Source organism: Hyla sarda, chromosome 9, assembly GCF_029499605.1.
Source record: "Hyla sarda isolate aHylSar1 chromosome 9, aHylSar1.hap1, whole genome shotgun sequence".
Taxonomy (NCBI): domain Eukaryota; kingdom Metazoa; phylum Chordata; class Amphibia; order Anura; family Hylidae; genus Hyla; species Hyla sarda.
This window is the reverse complement of record NC_079197.1, coordinates 68,686,753-68,705,384: the sequence shown is the minus strand read 5'-3', so window position 1 is coordinate 68,705,384 and position 18,632 is coordinate 68,686,753. Positions and strand designations below refer to the sequence as shown.

General features: G+C 42.8%; 1 protein-coding gene across 1 annotated transcript in view; it reads right to left on the bottom strand.

The window, feature by feature from the left end:
• The window catches only part of ARL13A (ADP ribosylation factor like GTPase 13A), a 253,573-nt gene that overhangs the window by 88,623 nt on the left and 146,318 nt on the right, over positions 1–18,632 (bottom strand). The window lies entirely within an intron of this gene.

The following is an 18,632-nucleotide window of genomic DNA, read 5'->3' as shown; positions in this document are numbered from 1 at the left end:
CTCACGTCCTCCGGTAATCCGGCCGACGAATCAGGGCGATCGTGAGGTGGCACCAGTGCCACCTCACCCCTGCTGCCTCTGGCTGTTCGGGGCCGTCTCTGACGGCCCCGATCAGCCAGTAATTCCGGGTCATCAGGTCACTGGAGACCCGATTGACCCGGAATCTGCCGCAGATCGCTGGACTGAATTGTCCAGCGATCTGCGGCAATCGCCGACATGGGAGGACATAATGACCCCCCTGGGCGATATGCCGGGATGCCTGCTGAACGATTTCAGCAGGCATCCGGCTCCGGCTCCCCTCCGGCTAGCGGTGGGGGCCGGAAATGCTCAGGGCGTATCCATACGCCCTCGGTCCTTAACCCCTTAAGGACCAAGGACGTACCGGTACGTCCTTGGTCCTGCTCTTCTGATATAACGCGGGGTTACACAGTAACCCCGCGTCATATCATGGCGGGCCCGGCAACATAGTGAAGCCGGGACCCGCCTCTAATAGCGCGCGGCGCCGCGCGCTATTAACCCTTTAGCCGCGCGCTCAAAGCTGAGCCGCGCGGCTAAAAGTGAAAGTGAAAGTTCCCGGCTAGCTCAGTCGAGCTGTTCGGGATAGCCGCGGCTAATCGCGGCATCCCGAACAGCTGACAGGACAGCGGGAGGGCCCCTTCCTGCCTCCTCGCTGTCCGATCGCCGAATGACTGCTCAGTGCCTGAGATCCAGGCATGAGCAGTCATCCGGCAGAATCGTTGATCACTGGTTTCTTATGAGAAACCAGTGATCAATGATGAAGATCAGTGTGTGCAGTGTTATAGGTCCCTATGGGACCTATAACACTGCAAAAAAAAAGTGAAAAAAAAAAGTGAATAAAGATCATTTAACTCCTCCCCTATTAAAAGTTTGAATCACCCCCCTTTTCCAATAAAAAAAAAAACACAGTGTAAATAAAAATAAAAATAAACATATGTGGTATCACCGCGTGCGGAAATGTCCGAATTATAAAAATATATTGTTAATTAAACCGCTCGGTCAATGGCGTGCGCGCAAAAAAATTCCAAAGTCCAAAATAGTGCATTTTTGGTCACTTTTTATATCATTTAAAAATGAATAAAAAGTGATCAATAAGTCCTCTCAATGCAAAAATGGTACCGTTCAAAACTTCAGATCACGGCGCAAAAAATGAGCCCTCATACCGCCCCATACACGGAAAAATAAAAAAGTTATAGGGGTCAGAAGATGACAATTTTAAACGTATTAATTTTCCTGCATGTAGTTATGATTTTTTCCAGAAGTCCGACAAAATCAAACCTATATAAGTAGGGTATCATTTTAATCGTATGGACCTACAGAATACATATCAGGTGTAATTTTTACCGAAAAATGTACTACGTAGAAACGGAAGCCCCCAAAAGTTACAAAACAGCGTTTTTTTTCAATTTTGTCGCACAATGATTTTTTTTCCCGCTTCACCATAGATTTTTGGGCAAAATGACTGACGTCATTACAAAGTAGAATTGGTGGCGCAAAAAATAAGCCATAATATGGATTTTTAGGTGTAAATTTGAAAGAGTTATGATTTTTTAAAGGCAAGGAGCAAAAAACGAAAATGCAAAAACGGAAAAACCTCCGGTCCTTAAGGGGTTAAGGACTTGGAAACGGGGGCGTATGGATACGCCCTATGTCCTTAAGGGGTTAATAGTTGTCAATCAGGCCCCAACTTCTTACAGGTGGTATAGCTGCCAAAGTGCCTGCAGGTCATGCAAAATATTTATACAACCAGATAATTCCTCCAACAACCGGTGGGTTCAAACAGGCACTGAGATCAAGGTAGGATAAGGGGATATTTATTTCCCACAATGCAACACATTTCGTGGAGAATCCGGCATGCAGGATTGGACTGATCATGCCTGAGGAAGCAGTTTCTCCACAAAACGCCTTGCATTGTGGGTAATAAATATCCCCTTATCCTACCTTGGTCTCAGTGAGTCAGTGCCTGTTTGAACCCGCCGGTTTTTGGAGGAATTATCTGGTTGTATGCTGTCTGTTGGCGTAAAGCGTCTGCAGAGACCTGCCATTATATACTATTACCTCATTGTTGTACTTGGTCGGAGTACAACTCTCCTTGGTAAGCACAGTTCCCATTTAGCGTTACCAGGTTACCTAAGGTATTACACCACGGAGTGCATCCTGCTGTTCTTTTATCTTTTCATGCAAAATCTCTGGCTGTCTTGCATGAACTGCACATGTGAGTTCTCCCTAGAGTGGTTTGTTTATAATAAAGCCACTCTGACACCTTCTTTATTTGCACTATACCCAATAAACAGGGTTTCAGTGCAGGTGAAACTGATTAACCTTTCCAGAACTCAGCGTTTTTCCATTTTTGTTCTTTCAATTTTTCCTCCTCACCTTCTAAAATCCTAACGCTTTCAGTTTTCCACCAACAGATCTAACTGAGGGCTTGTTTTATGTGCTACCAATTTTACTTTGTAATGACATCAGTCATTTCACCACAAAATCTTTGGCGAAACAAAATAATTATTTGTGGGACAAAATTCAAAATAAAAAAATACGCTATTTTGTAATTTTTTGCGGCTTACATTTCTATGCAGTGCACTTTTTGTAAAAATGACACCTTATATTTATTCTTTAGGTCCATACAGTTATAAGGATACCCAATTTCTGTAGGTTATATTTTATTATACTACTTTAAAAAAAAGTATAACTGCATGCACCAAAATTTGTATGTTTCAAATTGTCATCTTCTGACCCCTATAACTTTTTAATTTTTTTCTGTATACGGGAATGTGTGAGGGCTATTTTTTTGCACCATGGTCTGTAGTTTTTATCCGTAGGATTTTTGTTGTGATGGGATTTTATTTTTATCGCTTTTTATTAAAAAAATTTGGGTATACAAAATTACCAAAAAATACGCAATTTTGGACTTTGGAATTGATTTACGTATATGCCATTGACAGTGCAATTTAATTAACATTTTATTTTTATAGTTTGGACATTTACACACGCAGCAGTACCAGATATGTTTATGTTTATTTTTGTTTACATGTTTTTTTTTTTAAATGGGAAAAGGGGGTTGATTCAAACTTTTATTAGGGAAGGGATTAAATCACATTTATTTACTTTTTTTTAAAAAGCTTTTTATACACCATTTTTAGTCCTCATAGGGGATTATTACATGCATTCTTCTGATTGCATAAACTGTTCAATGTGATGCCATAGCATAGCATTGATCAGTGTTATCGGCGTTCTGCTGCTCCAGCCTGCTGAACTGGCATGGAGCAGCAGATCATCGATCAGACGGCGAGGAGGCAGGTAAGTGCACTTCCGCCATCCTCTCAGCTGTTCGGGACGCCGTGGTTTCACCGTTTCGGTCCTGAACAGAGCCCAACTGAGCTGCCGGGAACGGTTTTACTTTCCCTTTATAACACGGTGATTAACTTTGATTGCCGCGTCTAAGGGGTTAATGCCGGGCCGCTTAAAGATCCAGGCTGTATACAGGTAGAAGAGCTTCTCTGCCTCTTTCTCCTTCTGTCCTCATATACCCACCTACCTCATAAATATTTATAGACTCTTCGTTTTTACGAGCACAAGGTGGTCGGGCATATGGGAGCAGAGGGGAACAAGACAGAAAAGCTCTGTATAACGGCTCCCACTTCCTTTGTGCAGGGGGGGGGATTAGTAACGGTTCTTGTATACAGCCTGGATCTCCAGAACCAGACCAAAGATCAGGGCGAGTTATACCTTTTTTAAGTGTAGGGTCACACATAATGGATCTGCCGGTGACCCGACCCAGATTGTGCCTCCTGTTGTGGCTGAACCACCCACCCCGCCCCCTTTCTTCCTTACCCTGCCCCATGGCCTGCTCGCAGCAGCAATCCGCCATTCTGAACAGCCACACTGCACGCCTGCGAGACGCCGAGTGCACTCAGACATCGCAGTGTACACAGACATCATGGCTGCTCCGGGATGTCTGAGTGCACTCGGCGACCCACAGGCCCCCAGTGTTGACTGCTCTGAGCGGCGGATTGCCACTGTGTGCAGGCCAGGGGGCGGGGCAAGGAGGAAGGGGGTGTGGCGGGTGGTTCAGCAACAGCAGGAGGCACAATATGCGCTGGGTCAATGGTGGATCCGCAGTGACCCTTTATCAGATTTGTCTGTAGAAATATATATATTAGGGCTCAGGGTTTGAGACAACTGGACAGGTTGTGTTTAAAGTAATATTTCAATTTATTGATTGTATATAATGTGACAATTGAATATTAGATAAAATATAAATAGCAGCAACTGCGTCTCACAGGGCCCTTGTGTAGGCGCAGCACCAACTATTAAGAACTATAGCATATGTATAGTACAGTATATAAAATATAAAAATATACTTGTAAAAAATTATAAAAGATATAAAATAAGAATATAGAGACCACCATAAACATATATATAGAGAGGGATCTGGATGGGAGAGTCTTAGTCCATCCTATATGGTAAATAATCTCCTCTCATAAAAAAGTCCTGCTCATATAGACCGATTCTGGTATTGTGGTAACCAATGGCAACCATAAGGTTAGTAACCCGTAGCAACCGTTCTGATGAGTCCGGCTATTTAAGCACTTCAACGTTTAAGTAGAGGATAAACTTGATATTTGTAGACAATATTCAACATGAACAGCTAGTGTGCAGTCACTGTTAATATACATGCATATTTGTATGATACTTTGTATCTCACCGCTCCCGGACACTGATGCGCTGGACTTCACGGGGATGCTGCGATCTCCTCCTGATGCGCTGTGTAATCCTGCAGTGTATTAGCACTGAGTAGCTGTCTTGGTAAGCGGCAGCATCACCGGAGACTCGGCAGTCTCCCACAGTGGTGATGTTGGTAGATGGTGGGTTGCGGGTGGTGTTGTCGCAGCGGTTCTGCGGATGCGCACGTACATGTGCCGGTGGCGTCCTCGTGGCAGCGAGGCGCGGATGTCTCCTTCACCGGGTGTCGGGTGATTGACAGTTTATTGTCCGGTATCGGACTGCTATTGACTTAAGCAGGGCAAATATACTGGTGGTCTCAATAGGTATTGAGGGGACGCTGGACGCGTTTCAGGACTGTCTCAGTCCTTTCTTCAGCAGCAAAGAATAAGTGTAATGGCGGGTCACTGTGTCGTATTTTATACATTTAACTCCTCCTCTATCAATTAGTGACATCAGATCCAGAGTAAACAAAGTAAACAAAACAAAATAGTGGTGTTAGATTTATGAATGAAAGTAGTAGAGCTCAGTACTAAATAAATAGGACTGTCTTGAATTACATATAGTCTGCTGTGTAATGCATTGAAAATAAAATAAAAAGACCTGTATTAAATAATATACGTGAGTGAATTACAAAGTGATGTCTTTTTGTGTGAATGGAATGTTTGAGATATATAAAGTAAATTCATTGTGTGGCAATTGTTGACCATAAGTATAAAATCATAGTATCTGTGTACAATTGTATAAAAGTATGAATACTATGTGAAAGTCTAAATATTGATGATAATGCAAATATTTAAAATATTGGTGTAGTGTGAAATGGGATATATATTTTGCTTGTGAGTATAATTGTGATGGTGAAACCTAATATGCAAATGTGGTGATTGTGGATTACTAGAGACCAGGTGTCTGAAGAAAAGTATCTATACTCTAAGTGTCCTACAGTCAGTATATCTGTTGCAGTATAGAAGAAGGGACTAGATAGTGTACATAAGACATACAAAAGTTATAGACAATGGAGATATAAATACCCGAGTTGTGTGGATAAAGGCAAGGGCCCGATAAAGGGTCCGTCAGGGTGCTGATAGTACAGCCAGACCCCGACGGGCCGTCCAAAGGGACCTCACCCATCTTTATTCCAAAAAGCCGAACAGTTCCAGGTCATTATTCAAGCCCTTGGGGGCTAGTGACCCAAATTCGAATATCTTGCGAGATTCTGCCCTAGACATTTTCCCAATAAAATTCCCTCCCCTCCAATCTTTGTGTATCAGTTGTAGTGCCGTATATCTTAAAAGGTTAGGGTTACCTTGGTGGACAGATTTAAAATGTGCCGATAAGGGGTGTTTATCATTTTGTTTTTTGATGTTGTATCGATGCTCCAGAATGCGTGTTTTAAGTGCACGTGACGTGCGTCCTATGTATTGTTTGTGACATGGACATTCAATTAGATAAATAACCCCCTTACTGGCACAGTTTAAAAATTCTTTAATAGTAAAGGTGTAATCATTTACTGTAGATTTTACCGTCACGGTTCTCTTGTCAAATCTCGTGGATTTACAATTCGGACATTGTCCACATCTAAAAAAAACTTTTAAGTCAACCAGAGTAGAGTCTGGTTTGGTACGTTTTTGATTGGGACGTATAGTGGGGGCTATCTTGATGCCGAGATTGGGGGCCTTTGTGTATATAATGGGAGGTTTCTCGGGGATGAGGCTCCCAATTGTTTTATCTTGTTGGAGTAATGGCCAATATTTTTTAATAATGTTTGCTATTTTGCGGTGTTGAGTATTATATGGGATGATTAGTTTGGAGTTGTCTATATTGGTGGTATTTTGAGCTTCTGGGCTTTTTTGGAGAAAGAAGGTTGTTCGGTCTAGGTTTCTAACCTTTTCTAATGATTGTGTCAAATTTTCTGATGGATATAATTTGTCTAGGAATTGTTGTGTGAGAGTTGCGGCTTCCAGTTCGAATTGTTCATTCTGTGTGCAGTTGCGTTTTAGTCTACGGTACTGACTTGTTGGTACATTGGTCAACCACTGTGGTAAGTGGCAACTGGTGTGAAGAATAAATCCGTTTTTGGCTACTGGTTTGTGGAAAGTGCTACAGATGAGTCTGTCAGTGCTAGTGGTGATTAATAGGTCCAAGAATTCTACTGAAACAGAGCTGGTATTGGGGGTGAATTTAAGATTTAAATTATTGTTGTTGAGTGAATTAATGAATAGGTCTAAGTTTGTGGTAGAGCCGCGCGGCTCTACCACAAACTTAGACCTATTCATTAATTCACTCAACAACAATAATTTAAATCTTAAATTCACCCCCAATACCAGCTCTGTTTCAGTAGAATTCTTGGACCTATTAATCACCACTAGCACTGACAGACTCATCTGTAGCACTTTCCACAAACCAGTAGCCAAAAACGGATTTATTCTTCACACCAGTTGCCACTTACCACAGTGGTTGACCAATGTACCAACAAGTCAGTACCGTAGACTAAAACGCAACTGCACACAGAATGAACAATTCGAACTGGAAGCCGCAACTCTCACACAACAATTCCTAGACAAATTATATCCATCAGAAAATTTGACACAATCATTAGAAAAGGTTAGAAACCTAGACCGAACAACCTTCTTTCTCCAAAAAAGCCCAGAAGCTCAAAATACCACCAATATAGACAACTCCAAACTAATCATCCCATATAATACTCAACACCGCAAAATAGCAAACATTATTAAAAAATATTGGCCATTACTCCAACAAGATAAAACAATTGGGAGCCTCATCCCCGAGAAACCTCCCATTATATACACAAAGGCCCCCAATCTCGGCATCAAGATAGCCCCCACTATACGTCCCAATCAAAAACGTACCAAACCAGACTCTACTCTGGTTGACTTAAAAGGTTTTTTTAGATGTGGACAATGTCCGAATTGTAAATCCACGAGATTTGACAAGAGAACCGTGACGGTAAAATCTACAGTAAATGATTACACCGTTACTATTAAAGAATTTTTAAACTGTGCCAGTAAGGGGGTTATTTATCTAATTGAATGTCCATGTCACAAACAATACATAGGACGCACGTCACGTGCACTTAAAACACGCATTCTGGAGCATCGATACAACATCAAAAAACAAAATGATAAACACCCCTTATCGGCACATTTTAAATCTGTCCACCAAGGTAACCCTAACCTTTTAAGATATACGGCACTACAACTGATACACAAAGATTGGAGGGGAGGGAATTTTATTGGGAAAATGTCTAGGGCAGAATCTCGCAAGATATTCGAATTTGGGTCACTAGCCCCCAAGGGCTTGATTAATGACCTGGAACTGTTCGGCTTTTTGGAATAAAGATGGGTGAGGTCCCTTTGGACGGCCCGTCGGGGTCTGGCTGTACTATCAGCACCCTGACGGACCCTTTATCGGGCCCTTGCCTTTATCCACACAACTCGGGTATTTATATCTCCATTGTCTATAACTTTTGTATGTCTTATGTACACTATCTAGTCCCTTCTTCTATACTGCAACAGATATACTGACTGTAGGACACTTAGAGTATAGATACTTTTCTTCAGACACCTGGTCTCTAGTAATCCACAATCACCACATTTGCATATTAGGTTTCACCATCACAATTATACTCACAAGCAAAATATATATCCCATTTCACACTACACCAATATTTTAAATATTTGCATTATCATCAATATTTAGACTTTCACATAGTATTCATACTTTTATACAATTGTACACAGATACTATGATTTTATACTTATGGTCAACAATTGGCACACAATGAATTTACTTTATATATCTCAAACATTCCATTCACACAAAAAGACATCACTTTGTAATTCACTCACGTATATTATTTAATACAGGTCTTTTTATTTTATTTTCAATGCATTACACAGCAGACTATATGTAATTCAAGACAGTCCTATTTATTTAGTACTGAGCTCTACTACTTTCATTCATAAATCTAACACCACTATTTTGTTTTGTTTACTTTGTTTACTCTGGATCTGATGTCACTAATTGATAGAGGAGGAGTTAAATGTATAAAATATGACACAGTGACCCGCCATTACACTTATTCTTTGCTGCTGAAGAAAGGACTGAGACAGTCCTGAAACGCGTCCAGCGTCCCCTCAATACCTATTGAGACCACCAGTATATTTGCCCTGCTTAAGTCAATAGCAGTCCGATACCGGACAATAAACTGTCAATCACCCGACACCCGGTGAAGGAGACATCCGCGCCTCGCTGCCACGAGGACGCCACCGGCACATGTACGTGCGCATCCGCAGAACCGCTGCGACAACACCACCCGCAACCCACCATCTACCAACATCACCACTGTGGGAGACTGCCGAGTCTCCGGTGATGCTGCCGCTTACCAAGACAGCTACTCAGTGCTAATACACTGCAGGATTACACAGCGCATCAGGAGGAGATCGCAGCATCCCCGTGAAGTCCAACGCATCAGTGTCCGGGAGCGGTGAGATACAAAGTATCATACAAATATGCATGTATATTAACAGTGACTGCACACTAGCTGTTAATGTTGAATATTGTCTACAAATATCAAGTTTATCCTCTACTTAAACGTTGAAGTGCTTAAATAGCCGGACTCATCAGAACGGTTGCTACGGGTTACTAACCTTATGGTTGCCATTGGTTACCACAATACCAGAATCGGTCTATATGAGCAGGACTTTTTTATGAGAGGAGATTATTTACCATATAGGATGGACTAAGACTCTCCCATCCAGATCCCTCTCTATATATATGTTTATGGTGGTCTCTATATTCTTATTTTATATCTTTTATAATTTTTTACAAGTATATTTTTATATTTTATATACTGTACTATACATATGCTATAGTTCTTAATAGTTGGTGCTGCACCTACACAAGGGCCCTGTGAGACGCAGTTGCTGCTATTTATATTTTATCTAATATTCAATTGTCACATTATATACAATCAATAAATTGAAATATTACTTTAAACACAACCTGTCCAGTTGTCTCAAACCCTGAGCCCTAATATATATATTTCTACAGACAAACTACAATCTGACACCTTGGGTATAAGTGTCTAATTAGGTAGCCCGGGTTTATTTGGTGGGTAGTCAGACAAGAGCCTCTCCAACTCTTCTATATTATTACCTTTATCAGATTTACCTACACTATAATCCTATTCAGTGGGTATATTGCGGGTGAACATGGTGTTAGATTCACTTTAAGGTCAAGAGACTGATGACCACTGGATGGTCAATTAGGTCTTGTGCCTGGGATCATTGTTGGACTGGAAAGTCCAAGAGCGTCCCATGCGCAGCTTTCATGCAAAAGTATGCAAATTACTATGCTTTACGGTGGAGAATCATAGCGCTTATGGTTGTGACCATAAGTCTCTTATTTGGTCTCATCACTCCAAATTCCAGTGAGCCAAAAATAAGGTGTGTAAAGGTATTGTTGGGCATGTTGCATCTGTCCTTTTTTGTGGCACTAAAGGCTTCTTTCTAGCAACTCAACCATGCAGCTTTTTTTTTGTATGTATCATCTTATTGTGCTCCTTAACCCCTTAAGAACCAAGCCCATTTTCACCTTAAGGACCGGAGCGTTTTTTGCACATCTGACCACTGTCACTTTAAGAATTAATAACCCTGGGATGCTTTTACTTTTCATTCTGATTCCGAGATTGTTTCTTGATGACATATTCTACTTTATGTTACTGGTAAATCTTTGTCGATATTTGCATCATTTCTTGGTGAAAGATTCCCAAATTTTATGAAAAAATAGAAAATTTAGCATTTTTCAAACTTTGAAGCTGTCTGCTTGTAAGGAAAATAGACATTCCAAATTAATTATATATTGATTCACATATACAATATATCTACTTTATATCTGCATCATGAAGTTGACATGTTTTTACTTTTAGAAGACATCAGAGGGCTTCAAAGTTCAGCAGCAATTTTCCAAAAAATTTTCAATATTGGAATTTTTCAGGGATTTTTCAGTTTTGAAGTGTATTTGAAGGGCCATCATATTAGAAATATCCCACAAATGACCCCATTATAAAAACTTCACCCCTCAAAGTATTCAAAATGACATTCAGTAAGTGTGTTAACCCTTTAGGTGTTAGAAAATTCTAAATCTTCATTTTTTACACTTGCATGTTCTTGCAGACCCAATTTTTACAAGGGGTAATAGGAGAAAAAGCCCCCCAAAATTTGTAACCCAATTTCTCTCTAGCAAGGAAATACCTCATATGTGTATGTGAAGTGTTCAGCGGGCACAGTAGAGGGCTCAGAAGGGAAGGAGCAACAATGGGATTTTGGAGAGTGAATTTTGCTAAAATAGTTTTTGGGGGGCATGTCACAATTAGGAAGCTCCTATGGTGCCAGAACAGCAGGAAAAAAAAAACACAGCATACCATTTTGGAAACTACACCCCTCAAGGCATGTAACGAGGTGTCCAGTGAAAGGGAGAAAATGACCCCCCAAATTTTTAACCCCATCTCTTCTGAGTATGGAAATCCCCCATGTTAGGACGTAAAATGCCTTGCAGGCGAACTACAATGCTCAGAAGAGAAGGAGTCACATTTGGCTTTTGGAAAGCAAATTTTGCTGAAATGGTTTTTGGGGGGCATGTCGCATTTAGGAAGCCTCTATGGTGCCAGAACAGCAAAAAAACAAAAAACACATGGCATACTATTTTGGAAACTACACCCCTCAAGGAACGTAACAAGGGAAACAGTGAGCCTTAACACCTCTCAGGTGTTTGACGACTTTTTGTTAAAATCGGATGTATAAATGAGGGGGAAAAATTGCACTAAAATGCAGTTTTTTCAGCAAATTTTACATTTTTACAAGGGGTAATAGGAAAAAATTACCCCCAAAATGTGTAACCCCATTTCTTCTGAATATGGAACCCCATTTCTTCTGAGTTTTATTATTTATATTATTTCTTAAATCTAGTTCTATACTGTTATGTTAGTATTCAGATCACATACACAATCAGTTGCCAGAAGGTGCACCATGCATTTGCCTCTCTTTAAAGCCTTGTTACCAATAGTATTGTTCAAGACTAACGGTCTGGGGTAGTGGGGGTTAATGCTCCCACTGCCCCTGGAACCGGATAGACGCCGCTACAGTCTCACATGTGCGCCGGCAGCCGGCAGGATTGCACGGCCCCTCGCCACTGCGGGCGCGCACATGGTGAAACAGACAGGACATTGATCACGTAAGTGGATCGTCCTTTCTTCTACAGGTATTTGTGCCTAGATTGCATCACAGGCCTATAGTACAATGTATTTTTTTTTTTTTTTGCAGGGACCGTCAGATGTTCTTCTGATTTCTTTTTTCACAGCATAACCAAGTTTACGTGACTGTGAATTATGTCAAACTGTCTATAATGGGCTGTAACTGTATCTACAACCCTATACTATACTACATTATTTCTATCTTAGGTGCATCTGCATAGGTGTACTTAGCCCCTGAGGAGGCCACTGCTATAGGTGGACTGAAATGCGTTGGGCACTGGACAGTAATTTACGCCTGAACTTAATATGATGACTGTTGTTGGTCAGTTAGACCACTATCTTTAGGCGCAACTAAGACAATTGATTACATTAAAACCTTTTAACTGTGAGTTATATCTGCGTGATAATCGCTGAGGGAGCAACCGCTGTTGTTTCTTGCCGGAAGAAGCATCGGCTGACACGAAACGAGTTGCCACCTGTGGTGTGCCCCTGCATCTGAGAGCAGCTGCTCTCACTCCCCGCTTCATTGATTAATCTTTCCTGTACATGCTGCATTATATTCCACGGAATAAAAGATCTACTACCTGGGACATCTAATGTGGTGAGTGCGATTCATTTTCGTCTCTTGGTCTTCCCATATTGGATCACATATTTGCCTTTTCTACTATTGAAGCCGCACCGCCCTTGATCTCACACCAGCAGCACGTTGTTACACTCAGCAGTACTTTGTCCTGACATACGGACTGATATACGGATTGGTAAAACTTTGCTTTGCAGTGTCTGACGGCTATCCTTCTGCTTTTTTGTTACTGATTTATTTTTTTGCATTTATGTCAGAACCGCTGTAAAATCAGCCACCCCTGTGCAAATCACCAATTTAGGCCTCAAATGTACATGGTGCGCTCTCACTCCTGAGCCTTGTTGTGCACCCACAGAGCATTTTAAACCCACATATGGGGTATTTCCGTACTCAGGAGAAATTGCGTAACAAATTTTGGGGGTCTTTTTTTCCTTTTACTGCTTGTGAAAATAAAAAGTATGTGGCAACACCAGCATGTTAGTGTAAACATTTTTATTTTTTTACACTAACAGGCTGGTGTAGCCCTCAATTTTTCCTTTTCATAAGGGGTAAAAGGAGAAAAAGCCACCTAAAATTGTAGTGCAATTTCTCCCGAGTACGGAAATACCCCATATGTGGCCCTAAACTGTTTCCTTGAAATACGACAGTGCTCCGAAGTGAGAGAGCGCCATGCGCATTTGAGGACTAAATTAGGGACTGCATAGGGGTATCCTACGCCAGCGATTCCCAAACAGGGTGCCTCCAGCTATTGCTAAACTCCCAGCATGCCCGGACAGTCAGTGGCTGTCCGGATATGCTGGGAGTTGTTGTTTTGCATCAGCTGGAGACTCCGTTTTGGAAACACTGCCGTATGATACGTTTTTCATTTCTATTGGGGGGGGACGGGACTGTGTAAGGGGATGTATATGTAGTGTTTTACCCATTATTATGTGTTTGTGTAGTGTTTTTAGGGTACATTCGCACTGGCAGGTTACGGTGAGTTTCCCGTTAGGAGTTTGCGCTGTGGTGAAAAATTTGCCGCAGCTCATACTTGAAGCAGGGAACTCACTGTAAACCCGCCTGTGTGAATGTACCCTGTACCAGCTGTTTCAAAACTACAACTCCCAGCATGTACTCACAGACCGTGCATGCTGGGAGTTGTACTTTTGCAACAGCTGGAGGCACGCTGGTTGGAAAATCTTCAGTTAGATTACCTAACTCAGTATTTTCAACTAGTGTGCCTATAGCTGTTGCAAAACTACAACTCCCAGCATGTACTGATCGCTGAAGGGCATGCTGGGAGATGTAGTTATGCAACAGCTGGAGCTACACAACTACAACTTCCAGTATGCCGAGACAGCTGTTTGGGCATGCTGGGATTTGCAGTTTTGCAACATCTGGAGGGCTACAGTTTAGAGGCCACTGCACAGTGATCTCCAAACTGTAGCCCTCCAGCTGTTTCAAAACTACAACTCCCAGCATGTACTGACAGACCGTGCATGCTGGGCACACTTGTTGGAAAACCTTCAGTAAGGTTCTGTTACCTAACTCAGTATTTTTCAACCAGTGTGCCTCCAGCTGTTGCAAAACTACAACTCCCAGCATGTGCTGATTGCCGAAGGGCATGCTGGGAGATGTAGTTATACAACAGCTGGAGGTACGCAACTACAACTCCCAGCATGCCGAGACAGCTGTTTGCTGTCTGGGCATGCTGAGAGTTGTAGTTTTGTAATATCTGTAGGGCTACAGTTTAGAGACCACTGTATAGGCAACTCACCGGCTTCCGTAGGATCCAGAGAGCCGCATCGCAGTCCTCTGCTGTCGCCGATCACCGCCGCCGATCGCTGCCCGCTGCCGCCGCTGATGGGTAGGTAGACTTCGGCGCCGGTCCTCGTCCCCATTCTGCCTGGCCTATTGTGGGTGGCCAGAATGGGGAAACCGAAAGTTAATCCCCCTGCCTCCGATCTGCTATTGGTCGTCGCTTCTAGACGACCAATAGCAGGGATAGGAGGGGTAGCACCCCTGCCACCTCACTCCTATCCCTTCAGGGGGATCATGGGTGTCTTGGACAACACTGATGCCCCTTATTTTCCGGATCACCGGAGACCCATATGACCCGAAATAGTCGCAAATCTCCGGTGTGAATTCACCGGTGATTTGTGGCGATCGCCGACATGGGGGGGGGACTCAGGACCCCCCTGGGCATTTGCACGGGATGCTTGCTGATAGATATCAGCAGTTACCCCGGTCCGGTCCCCGCCCGGCGCGAAATTCCCACAGGTGTATAGGTACACCCTTGGTCATTAAGTACTAGGGAGTAAGGGCATACCTGTACACCCTTGCTTCCCCAGAGGTTAAAAATAGACATTGGCCTTGATTAACTATTGTAAACCCAACCTATTTTGTCAGGTTGTGCACCATAATTTGGGACATTGCGCCACAAATTGTGTCTGCGACAGAATTTGCACCAGAATGTGTGCCAAAAAATTCAAAAACCCCACCAATTCTCCATTTTACTGAGAAAACCTGAAAAGGGGGAGTGGCCACCAGTGAAAGGGGGCGTGGAGGCAGAGGACATCAGTGATCATTCCTGTCTGCCTCTGAGGAGCAGCTTGCAGCTGAAAGCAGTAGTCCTCTGAGGCGGACAGATGTGATCGCTCAGGAGAGGCAAGGGGGATGGGGCAGATGGAAGCACTTGCAATGTCAGGATGCTGGACAGACCTGACCGGATCTGAATGCAGATTATTATGGTATGGGGGGGAGAGGATTTGGTGAGGCGATGGTGCTGGCTGAGTGGGTGCTTCGGATAAGCAGCGGGTGCTTTGGATGCTAGCTGGCTACTAACTTGCTTGAAGCAGGCAGAGTGGTGCCCCCATCAAGAGTATGCTTTAGGCGGCTGATTATTTTGCCTATAGGCAGAATAGGCCCTGGGTGGATTTGAGCTCTGGATAACCCCACAGCTCAGAGCAGTAGTAAAAAAGCAAGATGTAGAGAAACGTGCAAAACTTAGGGAAATATTAGTAAATACTATGGAAAAATACTTATAGGGAATTAAAACCCATGAAGAAAACTCTGTTCCACTCTTAGTAAATCAGGGCCACTGTCATTTTCCAGAGCAGTCTGTATTTCTGCTGAGGTTGCCTGTATTTTTTATTTTTGAATCCCAGACAATTCTTTTGACAATTGTGGCTGAAATCTTTCTTGGTCTACCTTAACTTGGTTTGGTATGAAGAGAATTTTCACTTCTTAATAAGTGATTGAACAGTATTGACTGGTATTTTCAATGCTTTGGATATGTTCTGATATCCTTTACCATTTTTACAAGTATTGTCATCTCATTACGCAAGTCTTTTTGTCAGTTCTTTTCTGCTCCCTATGGCGTAGTATCTGGCCTGCTCAGTGCATCTTCATGACGGCAAACAAACGCATTGACTATTCATTCACAGACTCTTATTGCAATTTTAAAAGCCACAGATGTGGGAAAATAATCCTGTGTATCTGTAACAAGGCCAAACATTTACTTTAGAGCCATTTGTGAAATTTCTGTTATCATTATGATTTAACCCCTCAACGACATTGGACATAAATGTACATCTTGGTGCGTTGGTACCTAAAACGCCAGGATGTACATTTACATCCTGTACATGAAGCAGGCACATTTATGGTATTATCATGTACGTTAATGTCCAAAATATTAAACAATAAATGTTAATGATCCTGTGCGGTGAACAGCGTAAGCATAATAAAAAATATATATAAATAAAAAACAGTCCAAAATTGGTGCTTTTTAGTTACTGTATTTATCGGGGTATACCACGCACCGGCCTATAACACGCACCCTCATTTTACCAAGGATATTTGGGTAAAAAAAGTTTTTTACCCAAATATCCATGGTAAAATGAGGGTGTGTGTGTGCGCGTGTATACCCACGATATACCCCCAGGAAAGGCAGGGGGAGAGAGGCCGTCGCTGCCCGCTTCTCTCCCCCTGCCTTTCCTGGGGTCTAGAGCGCTGCTGTCGGCCCTTTTCACCCCCTGGTTATCGGCGCCGCTGCCCGTTCTGTCCCCCTGACTATCGGTGCCGGCGCCGATAGCCAGGGAGAGAGAAGCGGCGCCGACAGCCAGGGGGAGAGAAGGGGCAGCGGCACCCATTGCCGGCGCCGCTGCCCCGTTGCCTCCTCCCATCCCCGGTGGCATAATTACCTGAGTCGGGTCCGCGCTGCTTCAGGCCTCCGGTGTGCGTCCCCTGCGTCGTTGCTATGCACTGCACGGCACGGTGCACTGACGTCATGCGCCGTGCAGCGCATAGCAACGACGCAGGGGACGCACACCGGAGGCCTGAAGCAGCGCGGACCCGACCCCGGCAACAGGTAATTATGCAACCGGGGATGGGGGGAGGCAACGAGGCAGCAGCGCCGGCAATGGGTGCCGCTGCCCTTTCTCTCCCCCTGGCTATCGGCGCCGGCAATGGGGCGCCGGCACCGATAGTCAGGGGGACAGAACGGGCAGCGGTGCCGATAGCCAGGGGGAGAGAAGGGCCGGCAGCAGGGCTCTAGACCCCAGGAAAGGCAGGGGGAGAGAAGCGGGCAGCGACGGCCTCTCTCCCCCTGCCTTTCCTGGGGGTGTATCGGCGTATAACACGCACATAGACTTTAGGCTAAAAATTTTAGCCTAAAAAGTGCGTGTTATATGCCGATAAATACGTTACTTTTCAAATTTTCGAAATTTCAAGTTAAAGGGGTACTCCGGTGGAAAAAAAATTTTTTTAGGTCTTTATAAGTCAACTGGTGCCAGAAAGTTAAACAGATTTGTAAATTACTTCTATTAAAAAATCTTTACCCTTCCTGTACTTTTTAGCAGCTGTATGCTACCGAGGAAATTCTGTTCTTTTGAATTTCTTTTTTGTCTTGTCTACAGTGCTCTCTACTGACACTTCTGTCCCTGTCAGGAACTGTCCAGAGCAGCATAAGTTTGCTATGGGGATTTTCTCCTGTTCTGGACAGTTCCTGACAGGGACAGAGGTGTCAGTAGAGAGCACTGTGGACAAGACAAAAAAAGAAATTTGAAAAGAACAGAATTTCCTCTGAAGCATACAACTGCTAAAAAGTACAGGAAGGGTAAAGATTTTCTTAATAGAAGTAATTTACAAATCTGTTCAACTTTGAACACCGCGTTTAAAGTGAAACTAAACTATCCTCGGCAAGCTAAGCTGGCTGTTCGGGATCGCCACGGTGTCCCGAACAGCTGTAGGACAGCAGGAGGGTCCCCTTACCTGCCTCCTGGTGTCTGATCGTCGAATGACTGCTCAGTGCCTGAGATCCAGGCATGTGCAGTCAAGCGGCAGAATCATCGATCAATGGTTTCCTATGGGAAACCATTGATCAATGTAAAAGATCAGTGTGTGCAGTGTTATAGCCCCATATGGGAGCTATAACATTGCAAAAAAAAGTGAAAAAAAAGTTAATAAAAGATCATTTAACCCCTTCCCTATTAAAAGTTTGAATCACCCCCCTTTTCCCATAAAAAAAACTGTTTAAATGAAAAATAAACATATGTGGTATCGCTGCATGCAGAAATGTCAGAATTCTAAAAATATATAATTAATTAAGCTGCACGGTCAATGGCGTACGTGCAAAAAAACAAAAAAAAACTAAAAAAAGAGTGTATTTTTGGTCACTTTTTATATAATGAAAAAATGAATAAAAAGCGATCAAAAACTCAGATCAATACAAAAATGGTACCCGTAAAAAGATCACAATGCAAAAAAATAAGCCCTCATACCACCCCATACGCGGAAAAATAAAAAAGTTATAGGGGTCAGAACATGACCGTTTTAAGTAGGGTATCATTTTAATTGTATGGACATACAGAATAAAGAGAAGGTGTAATTTTTACCAAAAAATTTACTGCTTAGAAATGGAAGCCCCCAAAAGTTACAAAATTGTGTTTTTTCTTCAATTTTGTCGCACAATGATTTTGTTTTCCGTTTTGTCGTAGATTTTTGGGTAAAATGACTGATGTCATTACAAAGCAGAATTGGTGTCGCAAACAATAAGCC